The sequence below is a fragment of the Vipera berus genome (genome assembly GCF_964194415.1).
Source record: "Vipera berus genome assembly, chromosome: 2".
Lineage (NCBI taxonomy): Eukaryota > Metazoa > Chordata > Lepidosauria > Squamata > Viperidae > Vipera > Vipera berus.
In genome coordinates, this window is record NC_138203.1 from 260,128,973 (window position 1) to 260,152,041 (window position 23,069).

The 23,069-nt window shown below is 39.1% G+C and overlaps 1 protein-coding gene across 1 annotated transcript in view; it reads left to right on the forward strand.

Moving 5' to 3' along the window:
• FHIT (fragile histidine triad diadenosine triphosphatase) overlaps nucleotides 1–23,069 on the forward strand; it is a 1,015,625-nt gene that overhangs the window by 544,117 nt on the left and 448,439 nt on the right. The window lies entirely within an intron of this gene.

Here is a 23,069-nt window from a genome sequence, read left to right on the forward strand (position 1 = left end):
ACTGGTCTTTGACTGTCATAAAGGTATGATTTGATTTCATTTGAATTAAAACACTTTCGAGAAAAGATGCTTCAACCTCATGCTTTTATCCACAGGGCTAGAAGCTTTTGGTTTCTTTATTATGGGAAAATGTACAGGATAATTACAGCAGAAGAGCTTTAGTTGTTCCCTTTGACGTATCTTATATATTCTCCTGTGGTCAAATATAACCCAATATTGTAGGAAGGCTAAAGCTAAGCTTTGACAAAGCCACCTGTGGATCTTTTTTCACCTTTCCAAGATAATAACCTTCACACAGACGTGTACATTAAAAGTTTGCACTTTTTCTGGGTAGAACAAAGGAAATGTCTGAAAAGGCAGAACTTTTTCAAAAGGGCCCCGATTTCTCCTTTCCGAACTCTCTTTTCTCAGCTAACATAATTGGAGAGGAGTGAATGCCATTGAGCAGGGCTGCTTTTCCACAATCCAGGCAAGCCACAAACCACAGTGTCATTTTTTAATGATTCCTCGGTTGGAGGCTGTGATGGTGATATCTCTCTTCTGCCCTCCCTCCCTTTTCTGGTTAACATATATATATATATATATATATATATATATATATATATATATATATATATATATATATATATATATATATATATATATATATATATATATATATATATATATATATATATGTAGATCTAGAGTCTCGGGTTTCTTCCCGCGTTCCTTTCATCTTCAGAAAGTTGTGGCGACGTTTCGACGAAATCCCATCCGTCATCATCAGGCCGGAGTGTTCCTCCTGCTGCTTCCAGGAGCAATGCGTGGTCTGGCTGTTCCTTTCCTTCCAACTGCCGGTGGGGCTGTGTTCTGATTGGGTGGAGGCGTGGCTGCTTTCTGATTGGGTGGGGGTGTCCTCCGACTGGGTGGAGGCGTGGTTGTCTTCTGATTGAGTGGAGGCGTGGCTGTCTTCTGATTGGGTGGATGCGTGGTTGTCTTCTGATTGGTTGGAGGCGTGGCTGTCTTCTGATTGGGAGGGGTGTGTTCTGAATGGGTGGGGTTTTTTGTTGTGTTGTAATATCCTGAGTGTTGTGATTTGGTGTCCTGAGGAGTGGGCTGTGTAGTGGCCTCCAGAGCTTTGGTTTGGCTCCGAGTTCGAGGACCTGCTATGTATCTCTGGTATGGGTCAGTCAGGTTCGTGTGAGCGTTCTTCTGCTTGGGTGATGGCACTTTTGCTTGACTTGTTCTGTCTTCTGTGTGGGAGAGTTTTTGTTCTGGGTGTGGATGAGTCTTGCTGGGGCTGGTGGCATTTGGGGTTGTTTGTTGGTTTTTTAAATCCTTGTTTGCTGAAATTCGTTTCTCTATCAATGCTGGTTTCCAAATGGCATGTAAGCGGGAGGTGTCGTCTCGCTTGTTCATACTGTCTGGGTGTTTTTCTATTTCAATGGCTTCTCTGATTATTCTGCTATTGAGATGTTCTATTTTGGCGATTGTTTTTGTACCTTCAAAATTGATGTTGTGTCCCGTAGTGTTTATGTGTTGTACTAGTGAAGATGTGTGATCTTTCTTCTGTACTGAGTTCTTATGTTCTTCTACACGTACCTCTATTCTTCTGTTAGTCTGTCCGATGTATGTTGCTGGACAGGAGGCGCATGGGATTTGGTATATGCCCTGGTTTTCCAGTTCTATTTTGTCTTTGGGATTTCTCAGGATGGTTGATATCTTTCTGTCAGTGTTAAATGCGGTTTTGATGTTATGTTTGCGTAGTACTTTACTGATTTTGTCGGTTGTTCCTTTTATGTAGGGCAAGATGGCTCGTCCGTTGTTCTGTTCTTCTTCTTGGATCTTTTTCTGTTTCGGAGTCCCCTGCTGGATCATATTGGTGATTTTGTTTTTTTGGAACTTGTTTGCTGTCAATATGTCTGTCAGGGTGTGTAGTTCTGTTTGTATATGTGTTTCATCTGCAAGGCGTCTGGTTCTTGTTATTAGTGTTTTGGCTACTGAATTTATTTGTGCTGGGTGATGATGTGATTGCGCATTGAGGTAACGGTTGGTGTGTGTTTTCTTTCGGTAGACTGTGTGTCCTAGGGTGCCGTTTTGTTTTTTGTATATAAGTACATCCAGGAAAGGTAACTGGTTGTTTGTTTCAATCTCCATGGTGAATTTTATTTTGGGATGTAGGCTGTTCAGGTGTGTTAGGAAGTTTTCTAGCTCCTTTCTTCCGTGGGGCCAGATCACGAAGGTGTCATCCACATATCTGAGCCACAGTTTTGGTTTGTTTGTAGTCTTTTCCAGAGCGTTAGTTTCAAATTCTTCCATGAAAAGGTTGGCGATAACTGGTGATAGAGGGGATCCCATTGGTGCGCCTTCTATTTGTTTGTATCTCTGGCCTCTGTGTATGAAGTATGTGTTTGATAAGCAGTGTTCTGCTAGTTCTATAATATGGTTTGGTGGTTGGTATTTGCTTCTTATTGTTGATAGAGCTTCTTGGACTGGCACCTGGGTGAATAGTGATACCACATCGAAGCTGACTAGCAAGTCTTTTTGGTCTATCTGTAGATTTTTCACTAATTCTATAAAGTGGTATGAGTTTTGGACATATGAAGCTGCCATTTCTGCTTGAGGTTGTAATTGTTTTGCTAGGTATTTAGCTAGGTTTTGTAGTGGTGAGCCTATAGAACTTACTATGGGTCTTAGTGGGATTCCATCTTTGTGTATTTTGGGGAGGCCATATAGTTTTGGGCATCTGGATGACTTCTCCCTAGGAATGATTGTTTGTTGGATTTCTTGGCTTATAGAAGTTGATTTTATCTTTTTCTTGGTGGTCTTTTCTAGATAGGTTGTGGGATCTGTATATATAGGTTTGTATGTAGTTTCTTTGAGTAAGCTGGACAGTTTCTCTTCATAGTCTGATGTGTCCATTACCACTGTAGCATTGCCTTTATCTGCTGGTAGTATGATTATGCTGTTGTCTTTTCTTAGGTTTTGCAATGCTACTTGCTCTTCTTTTGTTAGGTTGCTTTTGGGTGGTTTGCTTGTGCATAGGATGTGGGTGACTTCATGTCTGACTTGGTCTGCTTCATCTGCATTGAGTTTAGTTAAGCTGGTTTCAACTCCACATATGATGGTTTCTGTGGGAATTTTCTTTGGTGCAACAGCGAAGTTGAAACCTTTTGCTAGGACGTTTGTTTCTGCTGTTGTTAGTCTTCTGTGGGAGATGTTATGCACTACTTGTTGTAGATGTTGTTGTGATGTGGTTGTTTGGTTGTTGTAGTTCTCTAATTGTTTGAGTTTCTTTGTATGTCTGTTGTTTTTATAGATGGTCTCTGTGCGCCTCCTGTCCAGCAACATACATCGGACAGACTAACAGAAGAATAGAGGTACGTGTAGAAGAACATAAGAACTCAGTACAGAAGAAAGATCACACATCTTCACTAGTACAACACATAAACACTACGGGACACAACATCAATTTTGAAGGTACAAAAACAATCGCCAAAATAGAACATCTCAATAGCAGAATAATCAGAGAAGCCATTGAAATAGAAAAACACCCAGACAGTATGAACAAGCGAGACGACACCTCCCGCTTACATGCCATTTGGAAACCAGCATTGATAGAGAAACGAATTTCAGCAAACAAGGATTTAAAAAACCAACAAACAACCCCAAATGCCACCAGCCCCAGCAAGACTCATCCACACCCAGAACAAAAACTCTCCCACACAGAAGACAGAACAAGTCAAGCAAAAGTGCCATCACCCAAGCAGAAGAACGCTCACACGAACCTGACTGACCCATACCAGAGATACATAGCAGGTCCTCGAACTCGGAGCCAAACCAAAGCTCTGGAGGCCACTACACAGCCCACTCCTCAGGACACCAAATCACAACACTCAGGATATTACAACACAACAAAAAACCCCACCCATTCAGAACACACCCCTCCCAATCAGAAGACAGCCACGCCTCCAACCAATCAGAAGACAACCACGCATCCACCCAATCAGAAGACAGCCACGCCTCCACTCAATCAGAAGACAACCACGCCTCCACCCAGTCGGAGGACACCCCCACCCAATCAGAAAGCAGCCACGCCTCCACCCAATCAGAACACAGCCCCACCGGCAGTTGGAAGGAAAGGAACAGCCAGACCACGCATTGCTCCTGGAAGCAGCAGGAGGAACACTCCGGCCTGATGATGACGGATGGGATTTCGTCGAAACGTTGCCACAACTTTCTGAAGATGAAAGGAACGCGGGAAGAAACCCGAGACTCTAGATCTACACATACAGACACCCGCGAGAATCTACGAAAACATATATATATATATATATATATATATATATATATATATATATATATATATATATATATATATATATATATATATATATATATATATATATATATATATATATATATATATATATATATATTCCAGCTTCCTCTTTAAATTGGGTGGTGGGGCCTTAAATTGAATGATGGGGCTGGCTCTCCCCCTTCTTTCTCCTGTACCCCTTAATTAAACATTGGATCTGTTGCTTTTAATCTTCTGGAACAGCATTTCTTTAGCTGTGAGTGATAGAATCCGGCTGTGGCTCTCTTCTTTAAGCAATTTAGTGTTTTGTGTGACTTGTGCCAGTGTGAAAAAGGACACAGTGTTTCTGAAATTGTGATGACAAGGAGGAAAAGCCTTTTTTTTAAAAAAAAAAATGTGACACTTAATTCCTATAGCCTCCAGGAGGTCTCCACACTCATCTCATGTGCAGCCCCTTTCCCTTTCTCTCTCTCTCTCTCTCTCTCTCAAAAACAAGTAGACTAAAAAAAGATCAGCTACACCCTTTCTTATATTTTTTTTTTCATTTTTTCCCCCTAATACGGAAGTGATTTGCTATTCCATTCTACCAGAATGCTTTCTGATTGATTAATCTAGCCTAGAATTGCTGGTGGTCTTCCTTCCGTTGACCCTTTTTTTTCAAGGGGAGCCACTTTGCATGCTACCATCCCTAGTGACAAAATAATGTCACTAGGATTATTTGAAGAATGTGGCTTCCTATTGATATAGGTAGTCCTCAACTTACAACCATTTGCTTAGTGACCATTTGAAGTTACAATGACACTGAAAATGTAACTGATGACCGGTCCTTGCAGTTATTACTGTCACAGCATGCTCACATTCATGGGATCAAAATTCAGGCACTTAGCAACTGGTGTGTGTGTGTGTGTGTGTGTGTGTATTTAAAGTATAAAATCTTCGAACACCGGGATGGATAAAAAACAGTCGTTTATTGCTAAAAGATCATAAAGGTAAAGGTAAAGGTTCCCCTGCACATGCGTGCTAGTCGTTTGCGACTCTAGGGGCCGGTGCTCATCTCCGTTTCAAAGCCGAAGAGCCAGCGCTTGTCCAAGGACGTCTCCGTGGTCATGTGGCCGGCATGACTAGACGCCAAAGGCTCACGGAACGCTGTTACCTTTCCACCGCAGTGGTCCCTATTTTTCTACTTGCATTTTTACGTGCTTTCGAATTGCTAGGTTGGCAGAAGCTGGGACGAGTAACAGGCACTCACTCTGTTACGCGGCACTCGGGATTTGACCCACCAAACTGCCGACCTTCTGATCAACAAGCTCAGAGTCTTAACCCACTGAGCCACCGTGTCCCTTAAAAGATCATAATAAGCAATAAAAAGTAACCGTTTAAAGTATATCTACCTAATCTAAGCTTTCGCTGGTCCTCTGTCAGCATCATCAGAGAAAGCAATGGATGCAGTATCCTGGGGTCATATAATTGCCATTGATGACCTTCCCAGCTGACCAGCACATTAAATGGGAGAAGCTGGATTTGCTTAACAACTGCATGTTTCTCTTAGCAACTGCAGTGAATCACTTAATAGTGGCAAAAAAGGTTGTAAAATTGGGTGTGACTCATTTAATGACTGCCCTGCTTGGCAATGGAAATTCTGGTCTCAGGCTTGTCTTATCTTTAGCTGTGTGTCTTCCAGCATCGTATGTACATTTAGAAAACAATGATTCTTAATATAGAGTCTACTTTTTTTTAGTAGTCTAGTTTTAATTTGGCATTTTTTTCTAAAATGTATGAGCTATAATTATTTTTTAAGGGGCCTCATGAAGGACAAACCCAGTATTTTCTACCCTTTGGTGCCAAAAATCCAGGATGGTTTGCAAAAGGAGAATTGCCCATTCCTGAATTACAGAAAAAAGCACCTACTCTCTGGTCCCCCACTGCTATGGCTGTGGAGCAGAGTATCCTTGGAGGTTGAAATGCTCTGCTATCACATTGTCCCCATTTTGAGCCCTGATGCTAGACTTGGCTCCATCAATTCTGCTAAATAAAATTTGGCCTCTTTGTCCTAGCTAGAATCCAATCTACCTGAATGTTCTGCCTGATCAATTCAGATCTTGCACAGAAGTGTTATTTGCTCCTAGGCAGGAAGAATGTAATGTCTTCTTATCTGGTCATCTGAACAATGTTAAAGAGTGAGTGCATAGGTGATTTATAGTGCATTTTTTAGACTGAAGCATCCATGTGAGCATACGCTGTCTCAGTCTTACCACATAGCTCAGACAAGAAGCACGATCACATGAGCTACTTTATTGTAAAGTTACATTAACAAAAGTTTGTAAGTCTGAAAGTACATATTTTCCCTTGGTCTCATTTATAGCCTGAAAAACTAGGGAGGGTTTCTTCTGAATCTCTTGCCCCACCCACATTCATCTGCCTTTTATCTAACCATTTCCTTGGATGCCTTTCTTCGCCCTGTCTCTCAAGACCCATGGTGGCACAGTGATTGGAATGCAGCACTGCAGGCTGTTAACTCCAGATGTTCCATTCTCACCAGCTCAACGTTGACTCAGCCTTTCATTCTTCCAAGGTCACTAAAATGAACACCCAGATTATTGAGGGCAATAGGCTGACTCTGTAAACTGCTTAGAGATGGCTGTAAAGCACTATGAAGCAATATATAAGTCTAAGTGTTTTTGCTATTGCTATTGCTATCATTCCCACGTACTGTTAAAGCCCTGAATTAACCATTAAGCAAAATAAGCACATGCTTAGGTCACCAAGATAAGTGGGACACCACAGAGCTTTTCCCCTAGCTACAATGCTCTTAATTCTTTCACTGTTAGTCTCAAATTGAGTCGAGTTTTTAAAACTCACTTTTAAAACTCATCGACTTTACTCTGGGTGGTCTAAAGAAACTGTTTTCATCATCATGGTGAGGGACTAAAGTTAAAAAGTTTCTTTTGAGGGTGTGAGGACCATCTGATGGTGTGAGGACCCAGATTGTTGGGGGCAATATGCTGACTTTGTAAAACACTTAGAGAGGCTGTACAATGGCTTCAGTCCTGGGGAAGCCATTGTTGAGGTGTGTTTAGGGCATCACTTCGCCTTAATCCAGCCCTGACTGTCCTCCAGCTTACATCTCAACTGTATATCTCTTAGGATCAAGCCTTGCATATTTAATTTCACCATTCCATCTTGCTCATGAGAATGTTTTATTCATGTATTTATTTATTTCCACTGTTCTCTGTTCTTTGCAGTAAACAGAATGTGTGAAAAGTCATCCCAGTAGTTGGTTAAATTACATGGTGTTTATAATAATTGGTGAGATGTTAATTGCATTTGCTCATGACTCTTAATCCTTTTGCAATGCTGGTAGCATCTAAGTGCTGTCACCTCAGTATGTCTCATACACTTACGCTTTTTTTTTTTGCAAAATAACACACAGAGGAAGTGTTTTGTGCAAGCCAGAGAAACAAAATAACAACCTATAAGCATATGTCTCCAATTTATCTATTTCAGAATGTCACCCAAATGTCTTCTACAGAGAAGAGTAACAAAGATGATCAGAGAACTGGAGGGTAAAACATAAAAATAGTTGCTGGAATTGGGTATGACTAGTTTAATGAAGAGAAAGACTTGGTGTTAACAAGATAGCAGTCTTCCAATATTTCAGGGGTTTCCACAAAGAAGAGGGAGTCAAGCTATTTTCCAAAGCACCTGAAGGCAGGACAAGAAGCAATGGATGGAAACTAATCAGAGAAAGAAGCAACCTAGAACTAAGGAGAAATTTCCTGACAGTTAGAACAACCTGCCTCCAGAAGCTGTGAATGGTCCAACAGTTTTTAAAAAGAGACTGGACAGCCATTTGTCTGAAATGGTATAGGGTTTCCTGCCTGAGCAGGGAGTTGGACTAGAAGACCTCCAAGGTCCTTTCCAACTATATTATTATTATTATTATTATTATTATTATTATTATTATTATTATTATTATTATTATTATTATTATTCATTGCACAGCCAAATATTCAGACTGGATTTGGTATTTTTGTCTACCTATCGAGTCCTTACCAAGGATCTGGGATAGGCAGATGTGGATGTTTGATGGTATTACAGATATTGTCGCAGGATAGAAGCAGTTCCTAGTAAGGCCGCCTTTTGCAATTGACTAATGGCAAATTTGTCAATGTCAATTTGTTCAAGTGGTGCTCCAGTTGTTTTGGGATTGCAATAGCCTATTGCTATTGGTACAACCCTTGCTTGCCCTTGCCACAGTCTTTTCATTTCTTTTTGTAGGTCTTTGTATTTTGTTATCTTCTCCAGTTCTTTCTCATCTATTCTGCTGTCTCCAGGCACTACCATGTTCACTATCCAGACATTTTTGTCGTCATCATCATCATCATCATTATTATTGTTATTATTATTATTATTATTATTATTATTATTATTATTATTATTATTATTAATTTATTTATTTATTTTATTTTAATTCCATTTATATCCCGCCCTTCTCCGAAGACTCAGGGCGGCTTACAAGCTTAGCAGTAGCCTTCATTCTATGTATATGCCTGCTTATTAGGGCTTTCACACATACCCCAAGCGGCATTATTACAAAGTCAGCTTAATTACCCCCAACAATCTGGGTCCTCATTTTACCTACCTCGGAAGGATGGAAGGCTGAGTCAACCTTGAGCCTGGTGGGATGCGAACCTGCACTAATTGCAGGCTTCTGGTGTTACTTAAGGAGGCATTAGCCCACTGCTCCACCAAGGCTCAGTATTATTATTATTATTATTATTATTATTATTATTATTATTATTATTATTATTATTATTATTATTATTATTATTATTATTAGCTCTCATACATTCAGGTTCTTGTTTACAACATAATGTGAGTAGTTCTTTATGGTTCATTAACATATATTTTTTTTAGCTCTTTGTTTTGCATGTCTAAAAAGTGGGTGGATCAAACACTTCATACAAGATTGCCTGCCTTTAGTCCAAACACTGGAACTTTTATTTAGCCAGGCGACTAAAACATAGCAGCAGTTCATACTATTGTTTGGCTTTGAGGAAACCTTAGCCCTGGAATGATGGTCATAAATCCTGGCAGCTGTTAAAGCACATGAGCCCACCCAATTGTACATTTTTTTCTTGCAGTGGTCATTAAGCAAACACTATGGTCATTAAACAAGTTTGTTTTATCCAATGGGTGGTTTTTGCAGGAAACTGGACGTAAACTCCAGAAACTGGCAAAAACCACCGAAAGTCATGATCACATGATTGCAGGACACTGCAAACATTATAAATGGGAGCTGCTTGCCTCGGGTCCAAAATGTGATCACATGACTGAGAGGAGGCAGCCATCAAAATTTCCAAAATGAGTTATATGTAGCTCTGGGGACATTCATTGTAAATCTGAATGCTCACTAAATGACTACTGTTGTTAAATGAGGACAACCTGCAGAGTGCGGCAATAGTGCCGAGGGATTCATTCATTTTTAAATGCTTCTAACTATGGCATTTGTACATTTTTACCTCTAATTTTTTAGCATGAGAGTTTCTTTCAAAGCATAAGCACATGGATATTTAACATATGTTATTAAGACAGACGAATGTCAGAGGATGACTGATTTGGGTCAGCTAAGGACCCCTGGTGGTGCAGTGGTTAGAATGCAGTACTGCAAGTTACTTCTCCTGACTGCCGGCTGCTAACAGTTCGGCAGTTCGATTCTCACCGGCTCGAGGTTGACTCAGCCTTCCATCCTTCCGAGGTCGGTAAAATGAGGAACCAGATTGTTGGGGGGGCAATAGGCTGGCATTTGTAAACCCCTTAGAGTGGGCTGTAAAGCACTGTGAAGCAGTATATAAGTCTAAGTGCTATTGCTATCTATTAGTCCAATGGTGTAAAATTAGATACATTACCATTAACAGTTTTTACGAATTGCCTCTCTTTCTCGCTCACATACAGAGAAAGGGGGGGGGAAGGAAAGAGGAAGAGGGAGAAAGAGAGAGAGGGAGAGAGGAAGAGAAAGAGAGGGGAGGCAGAGAGAGGTAGAGATAATATATAATCTATATAAGAAGCAATATGCAAGCACCACATATGGAAGAAGCTGTGTCACAGCATAGTCTATGAAGCTACTGTAGCTCAGCCTGCCCTAATTTTTTGAGATGCCTGCTTTGCATGCTTGTAGAGGTTCAAGTTTTTGTAATTGCAGAGCGACCGGTTACTCCCCACCAGCGGCTATCGCTGTTCCTTTGTATCGCTGCATTTGTGTGGATAATTTTCCCCTTTTATTTCCCCTTCCATCTTATCATGCTTTATAGAACAGAATGATCCTGGAAACCTGTGTAGCTCAAAGTGCAATTTTTTGATTTGAATACAGATTGCTTTATTTGCATAATGAGGTGTGATGACTGAGTGATTAGGCAGGCGGCTGTATCCTTCTTCTCTTGCAAACTGAAGTATCACTCTGGGCCACTTCTCCTCTTAGAGCTTTGGAGACAGAGGGGTGAGTTTCCTTGCAAGGCAGGGCTTGGTTTCAGCTTCAGCGGTTCCTGTCTAACCTTCTTAGTGCCAATCTCTAATCAGGGGCTTGGAGAATTAATTTGTGTGCCCGAGTAGACAGAATTAAGCTCTAATTCTTGCAGTTGTCACAAGATGCCTGGGAGGATTCTCTTTGTGTGTTTTGGAGCTATTTCTCCAAGGCCCTTCACAGTTCATACAATCAGAATGTCATAGTTCATCCTGGAAGTAGCCCAGAACTATGTATTTAAAAACCCATAAAATCATCTTCAATTTTATTTTTTTAAAAAACAGCTCAGATGGATCAATATCTATCCTAAATCAGGATAATAAAATGCAGGTGTTAAAATTAAATTCATATAAAAAAATAAAATTTAAAAAGTGGTGTCTTTTTGTCCCGGGTATTAGTAGACTGTAGCTGTAACAAAAAAGTGAGTTATTGTTATTACTAATTATTAGATTGTTAATTGGTTATTAGTGTTATATTATTGATTATCTTTAAAATGATTGTAAGTTATTCTCAGTAGAGATCAGCACACCCTCAGCAGGTGCAGCATTTGCTATTCATACTCTGTGCATTTCTATATATATGGGACGCGGTGGCTCAGTGGGTTAGGACGCTGAGCTTGTCGATCAGAAGGTCGGCAGTTTGGCGGGTCGAATCCTGAGTGCCGCGTAGCAGAGTGAGCGCCTGTTACTCGTCCCAGCTTCTGCCAACCTAGCAGTTCGAAAGCACATAAAAAATGCAAGTAGAAAGATAGGGACCATTACGGTGGGAAGGTAACAGCGTTCCGTGCGCCTTTGGCGTCTAGTCATGCCGGCCACATGACCACAGAGACGTCCTCGGACAAGCGCTGGCTCTTCGGCTTTGAAACGGAGATGAGCACCAGCCCCTAGAGTCGGAAACGACTAGCACACATGTGCCTGGGAACCTTTACCTTTACATATATATATATATATATATATATATATATATATATATATATATATATATATATATATATATATATATATATATATATAGTGTTTGTTAAGTATTTAGAATACCTTGCTAGGCCCCAAACACGGGCCAAATCTTATTTCCTGTTTCAGCCTAACCCAAGGCCATCAACAGGCTGTAGTCACACAGTGACAGCTCATATTTGTGTAATTTTTTTGGATTGCTAAGAAAGAATTAAAGGGAGACTGATATAGCTATTTCAAACTTATTTGTTCTCATCAGTCAGCCACACCCTTCTGAGATTCGAACCTGGGATGATTGCACATTAGGCAATTGTTCTAACCCTTAGGCCACAGGCTCTTTATATATATAAACCAGAAATCCAAACACTGGGACAAGGTAAAAAACCGAAGCAGTTTTAATAAAATCGAGCTTTCGTTGGCCAAATGCAAACATTGTCAGGATGGAATTAGTGGAGGGGTGAAAACCACATTTATATCTTTGGCACTTGTGCTCCACTCATGGAGCGCGTCACTGGTCTGTTTGTTTCTATCAGCCATATTCTCGGATTGCTTCACACTCGTTTTCATGGAGCATGGTTGCATCTGGAAGCTCGCTGTAAATGGGGGATCGCTGTTTGTTCTTCCGATTGTGATCAATGCCGTTGTCATCACGCGTGTCTTCATGCCAGAACTCCTCTAGTGGGAGGAGATTCGTGTTGTCTGCGCCGTTCCTCTTCCCAACTCCTGAGGGCTTGGTATGCAGGGAGGAGGTCTATATGATGGTTAATTGAGGAGTGATCTGAGAACCAGGCCTCTTTCAACAATCGGCTGCCATTAGTGTTATCACTGGCAATCACCTCGGCCCCTGCCAAGGTGATTGTATGTAGCCATGTGTGCCCATACCTGCAAATGGTGTTCCTGTCTTTTAACCACAAGCTCATGTTCATGTACCCTAGTCCCCAACCGCTTTGCCATCTCCCCAATATAATTGCACTGGCAGTTCTCACATGCCATATTATATACAACTGAGGACTTCTCTTATTGGGGAGCAGTTCCTTTGGGCGCCCCATTGAGCCAGGATCAAGATCGTACAACTATACAGCAATTCTGCATTACAAAAAGCAGGAAGGGGGAGGAGCAATCCCCAAGAACTTCTGGCATGAGGACACGCGCGATGACAAGGGCATCGATCGTGATCAGAAGAACAAACAGTGATTCCCCATTTACAGCGAGCATCCAGATGCAACTGTGCTCCATGAAAACAAGTGCGAAGCAGTCCGAGAGAATACAGCTGATAGAAACAAACAGACCAGTGATGTGCTCCATGAGTGGAATACAAAAGCACCAATGATATAAATGTGGTTTTCAACCCTCCAGCAATTCCATCCTGATGACATTGGCAATTGGCCAATGAAAGCTTGATCTTTTAACAATAAAAACTGTTTTAGTTTTTCTCCATCCCAGTGTTCACTTAGTTTGTTATACACACACAAACACACACACACACACACACATATAAAATACTGGCAGTATCAAAAGTCTGAGCCTTATAGATAAGTTATTACATAAATTATATTAAAGATTGAAATTACTTGCCATTTTCTGCTAAACACTTCCTCACTGGTACATGACCTTTCAATAGTCTTAAGCATAATAATACTTTCTATATAAAAAATGTATTAATTACATTAATAAAACATATTGCAATTGTCCAATGGGATATGACTTTTGGCACAACCTGTATATTTCTGAGATGAGTTCAGATAGTGGGAAGCCATTTTGGAAATATAAACAAAAGATATCTCATTATCATAGGTGGGCGCATATCAAAAAAGTCAAGAGCAAGATGGAAGAATATGGAATACTTATACAAAATCAAGATCACCCATTAGGAATGCCAAATATATAAATTGTTACTGAAATATTGCATGGAGATGAAACAAATCAAAACTCCACGTTATAATCAATTTACTCCACGTTATAATTTAAGGGAATATGGCTATAATGTGTTATACAGATGGTATATCATGTTCACCCTTTCTTGTGTCTTCTGTTTTATATTTTTAAATCATGATTGTTTTTATCTATTTATTGTTGTTGTTGTTTTAATTCAGTGTTATATGCTGCCAGGGTCACTGCTTTTGAGATGGGAAGTCATATAAATTTGATGGAGAAATAAATAATAATTATATAACACCATAAATAATAACTAAGATAGATAAATCATACAATAATAATAAATACTGAAAGCACTATAAAAAGATGAAATGTTTTATTATAGGTGCTGGTTATGTAAAAAAAACACCACTCAAAAGTACTGGAGAGAAATCCATCACAACATTCAGAAAATTATAGGTATAATTATAAGAATTAAGTATAATTCCAGAAAACAGAAATGAAAACAATCACAATTTACCAATATCCATACTGACAACTGCAAGAACAATGTTGTCCCAATAGTAATAATAATAAAGTTGGAAGAGACCTTGGAGGTCATCTAGTCCAACCCCTGCTCAGGCAGGAAACCCTATACCATTTCAGACAAATGGCTGTCCAGACTCTTCTTAAAAACTTCCACTGTTGGAACAACTTTGGAAAAGAATTTTGCTAATGATTTGTTGTTGTTAGCTGCGAAGTCATATCCAACCCATCGCGACCACATGGACAACATTCCTCCAGGCCTTCCTGTCCTCTACCATCTTCTGGAGTCCATTTAAGCTCACGCCTACTGCTTCAGTGACTCCATTCAGCCACCTCATTCTCTGTCGTCCCCTTCTTCTCTTGCCCTCAATCTTTCCCAGCATGAGGCTCTTCTCCAGTGAGTCCTTCCTTCTCATTAGGTGGCCAAAGTATTTGAGTTTTAGCTTCAGGATCTGGCCTTCTAAAGAGCAGTCAGGGTTGATCTCCTCTAGGACTGACCGGTTTGATCGCCTTGCAGTCCAAGGGACTGCTAAGAGTTAGGACACCATAATTGAAAAATACACAACAATGGCAAAATTGACAATTTATATTGGTATCTATGATAGAAGTCTAACAAACACCAATTTAAGCAAGAATGGCTTCCATATATACTGCTCAAAAAAATAAAGGGAACACAAGATAAGACATCCTACTATTAAATACAGTACATTTTGTTGTTTAAGTGTTCCCTTTATTTTTTTGAGCAGTATATATGAGACCAATAAAAATAATAGATGAACAAAGTTAAACAGATACTAGTGAAAATGTTTAATATAAAGTATAAATATCTTAATTGTGATTAGAAGTTGGGGAAATAAACAGAAGAGAAAAAGCAAATGTGTTACTAGGAATTTTTCACATAACATTTTTATTTATGATTTAATTATGTTTAGTTGTTGTTTCTTTTTGTGTTATTCACTATCCAACATGGACTTTTTTCCTTTGTATTTAATTGTTCTAACAGTAAACATATCTTAAATACTTAAAAAGCCAAGAAGATGTGTACATAAAAAAGGAATAGAATTTGATTGCATGCTTGTGACTCTCATCTTGATTTGGGAAAAAGGTTGATCCCCTCTTCTTTGTGGCAGCCCCTCAAATATTGGCACACCACTATCATGTCACCCCTAGTCTTTTCACTAGATTAGACATATCCAATTCCTGCAACCGTTCTTCATACTGTATATTTAGTCTCCAGCCCCCTAATCATCTTTGTTGCTTTTTTCTGTACTCTTTCCAGAATCTCAATATCTTTTTTATAATATGGTGACCAAAACTGGATGCAGTATTCTAAGTACTTCAAGAAACACTTATTTATTCATTGTCCCCACTTTTTTATGCACATTGGAACAATAATTTCAGCATTTTATTCCCATTAAATATTCTCAAAGTAATCTTATAAGGATTACATTCCTTCTCCCCCCTCCCAATATTTTCATTTCTGTAAACAGCAAACTGGCAATGGGATATCTTGCTCCTAAATGTAAATGATACTGTTTGCTTTCATAGGATTCCACATTTCAAAAATGAGTTGAACATTTACCTGTATATGTTACTTGTAGCCTAAAAATAAAGTATATTATATTTATCTTCATAAATATATTTCCATTCTCTTCATTTATTAATGAGCTCTTGCATGAGCATCTAAAACAAACCACAAAGAGAGCAAAATAGCATCACAGTGCAAGACCTAACGTACTGTATCTGCAACCAGACATCAGATATAAGTATGATACATGGCAATATTATGACATCTTTCATTGTTTGCTTTCCCGTTACCCCATCATGGGTATCTGTGGTATCTTGATATTCACTGTATCTTATGAGAGGCAGTTTGGTCTAATGAAGACATGTCAAACTTGCGATGTCACATGACATTGTACGACGTATCAGAGCTTTTTCACCATTGCCGGCAATGGGGTGGGCATGGTTTCTTCATGACGCGTCCAGCCCACAGGCTGGCAGTTTGACACCCCTGGTCTAGTGGTTAAGGCACTGGGCTACAAAGCAAGACATTATGAATTCTAGTCCTTCCTTAGTCATGAAAAACAGGTGGATCACTTTGGGCCAGTCAGTCTCTCTCAGCCCAACCTACCTTTCCGAATTGTTGTTGTTGTGGGCAAAATAAGAGAAGGAAGGAGGAATAGATGTGTTTGCCACCCTGAGTTATTTGTAAAAATGATAAAGATGGGATATACATACATACAGACAGACAGACATATATACATATCAGAGAAGCATGATTTGTCCTTAGCATACCATTTGATCTTCTTAAGTCAAAGAAACTCGGTATCCAGACACGAAATCACAAGTGTCAACTCCCACCAACACTGCCAGGGCAAGCCACTACCTATAAACAAATAGCAAATCCCACTCCCTTCTAACATTGAAAATGTTACCTACGTGGGTCATGAAACATCTTTAAGAACCAAGTTCAGAGAGTGGCAAGGATTCCACATCTCAATTGTTTGTTTATTCCTGGAAGCTAATGTGATTCTACATGAGAAATACACATGACCAGTGCTTTGTTCATGTGCTTAGGTCTCTTAAGCAGAACATTGCCTTAACTACTGAAGGAATCATATCAAACATCTTACTTCAGCCTGAGATAAAATATACACATTTTAGATTCCAGGAGAATGACTCATTGTAAGAGCTGTTATTTATGAATGAAACTCAGGCAGACAACATGTCAATCATAATAGGGCAGTTTAGTTTTATTTGTCTTAACCGCAATTGACTCAAGTGACAATGTGACAAGGAGAGACACATTTCTCTGATAGACTCTTAATGTCAATTAAATTTAGTTCCCAAAGTCACGAATCATTTTGCCAATCTATGGAATGTGTCTCACATGGGAAATAATTTTTAATGGTGATAGCAATTACATGGATCAAAAAAGAGCAAAGAAGATGCTATTTGTTCCCTCATCCACCTTCCCCCCATGTTGTTTTTGTGATGCAACATCCATCAAGAAGCCTAGTATCTATGGATGTAGCTAGTTAAATAAACCATTGCAGTTAAGTTAGCTATGGTTGTTAAGTAAATCTGGTTTCCCCATTGACTTTGCTTGCCATAAGGTCACAAAAGGTGATCACATGAGCCCAGGACACTGCAAATGTCAGAAATATGAGCCAGTTGGCAAGCATCCGAATTTTGATCATATGACCATCAGAATGGTTGTAAATGTGAAAAATGGTCGTAAGTCACTTTTCCGATGTCGTTGTAACTTCAAATGGTCACTAAACAAATTATTATTATTATTATTATTATTATTATTATTATTATTATTATTATTATTATTATTATTATTATTATTATTATTATTATATTTATTTGACTTATATACCGCCCTATTCCCATAGGACTCAGGGCAGTTTACAGGGCAATTAAAACCATACAGTACAAAAGTTAAAATAAATTTAAAACAATTAATTAAATTTAAGGCCCAAAAGTTAAAACTTTAAAACCCAATTAAATACCCCTCAGTCTAGGCCAGACAGCTCAAAGAGCCAAGTTTTTAGGTCCCGGCGAAATGAACGGAGGTTGGGGGCAGTCCTAAGTTCCATAGGAAGTTGGTTCCAAAGGGCAGGCGCACCCACAGAGAAGGCCCTCTCTGGTTGTAGTTTTGAAGTGGAGTATTATACTATAATTGATCACTGATACTTCACAGTTTTGTCATTGTAGATATAGCTGTTTGTTTTCCAAAATATTTGAAATATCTTTGAAAAAATAAATTGGGAGTTAGATACTTTGGTTTCCTTTGTTCTGGCAGTTCTTCAGGTGGAAAAAAGGGCCTTTACTACCATTTATAATTCTCAGCACAGTTTGTGAAAGACTCATTCTATATTAAATCCAGCTTCTGCTCTGAACATAATGTTCTCTTAATGTTGCAGTCGAGTTCTCAGATGTACCTTTGAAAGGAATGGAGAAAAACATCATCTTTTTCTGTTTTCCTTGAATTTCTTATCTTCCATCACTCCAAGGGATTAGAGACAGGAATGATGCTGATCTTATCTGTTGCCATATCAGATCTTCCAGTGCCTCAATCACAAATATATGGTACCGCATGATTATTCTCCTTGTATCCCTGGCAATTCAGATTTAATAATGCTGTTTCTCTTCTTTTGCACCACCAAGTAATATTGATTTGGTACTTAGCATGGACACATAGTATAACTTGCTGCAATTTAGGTTCTTTAAAAATGAGAATTAAGCAGTCTGAGGATTCCCGTGTGTTGCTTTATACTGTAATGTCACAAGCGATTGTGCAAATGGGCTTTATGAGTTCTTTTATGGCCACAAGGGAAGTAGTGTGTAACTCATAGGGAGATATCAATGAAGTAACATTGACTATCGGAAGGAAAGACAAACAGGCAAGCCAAACAATGCTTTTGAACTGATGGATACATCGAGAAGTTTTAGTACACCTGCAGTTATTTTTTATGACTCTCACAAAGCACCCATTTAGCCAAAGGCTAAATAGTAATGTCCTTGAAGTCCATTCAGAAACTTCAGCTGCTGTGGTATGAACAATCCAGGTAGTTACAGAGGCCTCTAAATTGGCCCATGTTACATTCCTAGTTTGGAAACTGCCCTACCTGCTGATCAATCTCATGGTGCATTTGAAGTGCTGATTATCACCTTTAAATCCTGACAAAGTTCATGATCTTTTCCAAGTGGAAAGTACTGTTATTGCTCCTCCCCTCTCTTTATAATCCACAGGGTTGTAATTTTATTGTGGTTTTTTTAAAAAAAATAAATAAATCCTGATGATTGTCCACTTCTCAAAGTTGGAGTAAATGGTGTGACACGGAAGTATTAGTAGAGGAAATAAATAGGTAAGCATGCAACATTATGACTTGTTTCTATGGTGGCGACATCCCTTCCATTTGAATTGGATGAATGGTAGATGTTGAGGAATCATCATGGATTATCATTGCAAGCTCTCTTACAAAGTTATGGCTTTCATCCTTCAGAATATTCAGTGGAGAGAATTAGCCTGGTAGCTCCTGCATGGCTGCAATCCTACCCTGTGTTTGCTGTTTGGTCATGGAGAAGAACATAGAGCACCCTTGCCTGCCATTCTAATCTGGAAACTCCCTTCTGAATTATTGTTTCTTTGCTAATCTTCTGAAATTGTTTACATACCAGATTCAGTGGTATAGCACAAATTAAGGAGGAATTAAGTAATGTTGCTCTTTGGTGATAGAGAAGTCCATTTTCTGTGCAATAAAGGACCCTGCTGGGTTAATGTAATTGCACAGATGGATATAAATTTTACCTTTACTTCAGTGTTAAATTAACATACGCTTAGTTTTTAATCAGGTGATGAGCAGGAGTAGCTGAAATCCTGTCAAGATGTTATTGTAAGGTTAAGATCAGGAAGGTGGCAATCTGGCTTATGCTGATAATATGGCAACATTTTAGAATGAGGATACTATTTTCAAAATGCTAAATAATTTGCAAAGTAGAAAACCCAGAACTCTCATCCATCCATCCATCCATCCATCTCAAGTGGTTAGACTAGAAGTGGAAAAACCAGACTCCAATTCTTCCTTATTCATAGAAGTTGTCTGGGTGACTTTAAGCTACTTGCTTTCTTTCATCTCTAGATGTCTTCTAGATTTAGTGAGCTAGATTATTGTCCATAACTTTCAGTGAAGAGACCTTCATTTTGCAATGGATTAATACACACACTGCAACCGTCTTCCTGAATTATCCCCTTACCTTCTTTGTAGCCATAATTATTCTATTCTGCTAAATCAATCTGGCAGAATAGTTAACACACACACATTTTAATTAATGGAAAGTATGACAGTGTGAAAGGAGGGGAAAAAACACACATCCTAAGAATCTCTCTTTTTTAAAAACTAAGTGATCATGCCAGCATGAATGCAAATATTGTGAAAATTGGTTATACTTTTCATGGAATGGGTTTGTCGGTGTTGAAATTGTGGTCTGAAAAAGCTAAAGCAGCTTTATGAGAAAATAGTGGGAGGACAATTCTGGCTATAGGGACAAAAATGTCCAGTCTTGAAATTAATCACATATAAGTGTATTCTGAACTAGATGTGGCCCTTGCATTGGGGAAAAAAAAAGACACTTGTAAAATGAAGCTCAGCTATTTCCTTTACTCCCACCTTAATCTTCCTTTGAAATGTTTTGTGATTTGTATGGAATGGTTCTTGCCTTTTATTTTATGGGAACAATCAATTTAAGCACTTCAGAACAGACCTATGTTAGAAGGTAACCTCTTGACTTGGACCTAATTTTATGAAAAGGGGAGGATGTGGAGAGATAATTGGATGAATTCACTGAAACAAGAGTGACAGAAGATTGGCATTCTTTGCAATAATTCATCCAGACCTTTGGTCTTAGAAATTTCCTATCTTCTTATCTATCTGCTGGGAAGGAAGGAAAGAAAGAAGGAAGGAAGGAAGGAAGGAAGGAAGGAAGGAAGGAAGGAAGGAAGTAAGGAAGGAAGGAGGGAGGGAGGGAGGGAGGGAGGGAGGGAGGGAGATCCAAAGAGAGAAAAATACAGATAATCTTTGACTTACAATACTGATGTCAACGCTGCTAACATCAAATGTTATTGCTTGACAAGAGATGAAGAAGTAGCCATTTCATATGTTAATCTTGTGTATTGCTTTAAGACAGGGGTGTCAAACTCAATTTCATTGAGGGCTGCATTAGCATTGTGGTTGCCCTCAGGCGGCTGGGTGGGTATGGCCTGGGTGGGCGTGGCCTACTGGGTGGGCGTGGCCAAAGTGCGTATGGCCTACTGGGTGGGCATGGCCAGCTCTACATCATTCGCATCAAGGGTGCCTATGGGGGCCTGGGCAGGAGTGGGACAGATCTGAGGGTCTCTGGCAGAAGGAGGGTCTCTGGGCCAGGGCCAAGGCAGTGGGGGCCGTTCCCTCACTGTTTCCAGGATGGCTTTGCGGGCCGCATGAAACCACTTCGCGGGCCGGATCTGGCCCCCGGGCCTTGTGTTTGACATGTCTGCTTTAAGAGATTGAGTTTAAAGTTGGGAGGGGGGAAGAGGAGGATTGTACCTTCAAGGCCATGTGAAACAAAGAAGATAAGACCTTGTCAGGTTTTCTAATGGAAGGGAAACTGATTCTTTAAATTAATTGGAGAATATGATTAATGACAAAATTAGAAAGGTGGAGAATTGTGTTTTAATATATTGTGCAAGGGGCAGAGATTTCAGATTCCAGCTTCCTTCGAGCAAGCATTTGCTGGTGTATTAGGCTGATAAAGGACTTTTAATGTAAGCAATGCCTCAGAGTCACTTGAAAAGCCCATACGTGGGAAACTTGACAACTTAATTTAGTGACCGTTCAAAGTTACAGCAGCACCAAAAAAAAAGTCACTTATGACCATTGCAGCATCCCCGTGATCACATGACCAATATTCAGGCACTTGGCAGCTTATTCATATTTATGAGGGTTGCAGTGTCCTGAAATATTGTGATCACATTTTACGACCTTCTGACAAGCAAAGTCAAAGGAGAAGTCAAATTCACTTAACAACCATGTTACTAAGTTAACAACTTTAGCAATGACTTAATGACTGTGAAGTTGTAAAATGGGGCAAAGCTCAGTTAACACTCCGCTACCAAAATTTTGGGCTCAGTTGTGGTCATAAGTCAAGGACTGTCTGTAATGAATGAACGAACACTTTGGCTTTGACATCCAAAAACAGATTAACAGATTTGGAAGGGACCTTGAAGGTCTTCTAGTCCAACCCCCTGCTCAAGCAAAAAGCCTTATACCATTTCAAACAAATGGTTGCCCTATCTCATTTTAAAATCCTCCAGTGCTGGAGCACCCACACCTTCTGAAGGCAAGTCATTCCACTGTTCAAAACGGTCACATTAAAATTATTATTATTATTGTTCAGGGGAAAGTTGTATCTCCTTCAGATACACATTAGTATTGTTTCTAACCTTAACAATGTTAAGAGTAACCCTTCCCTGATTTTGTTTTGTGTTGCTTTGTTTGCATTTGCTCCAGAGAAGAAATAATCACTGTTCCTTACAATATTTTATGTGCCCCAAATATTTTGCTCTCTGCATTTATAGCTGAAAATTAAATACAGGCAGTAAGGTTTTTCATTTGCCTGTCTCTTATTTAGCAACATTTGAATAATCACATGGACTACCCTTTATTACCAAAGATTCCTTAAGTTTAGTTTAAAATGCTCTCCATACTTAAAAATATGGAGGATTATTTTCTATCCGTAATTTTTTTCCTGTCATTTTACTAAGTATTATATTACATAGATAAAACTAACAAGGAAACCTATCTTTGAATCGTCACTCAAGCTGGCATTTTTTGAGTCCCATTGGACTTTTACTGATCTTCAAGTCAGCACTGCAAAGTAAGAAAAACAAAACAATAAAACCTTGTGGGTAGTCGCAAAGAGGAAAATATCAATCAATTGTGCCTGTTTTCTCAGAAGCAGTATCAATGGAGAATCAAACTTTGACCTTTACATTTCAAATTTTAAAATACACCCTCTGTAACCAAAAGGAGTTAACACAATCCATAAATGTGAAATATACAGTATACAAAAGAGGCAACTCAGCACATCTTTACCTATTTTTCCTGTTTCTTATGGCTGTACAGTATGTATTGACAAGAACATTTTTTCTCATAGCTATTTAGTTTTTTAAAAATAAACTTCTGAATTTAACATCAATAAAATGAGGGAAAAGAGCAAAGGCATCATCAACAACAAAGGAAAATCATCAAACAACTGGAATAGGGAAAAAGAAGAAGAAAAACATGTTATTTACATATAGAGCAAATAATTTGGTCCAAATTCTAAATACTTCATCAGACTT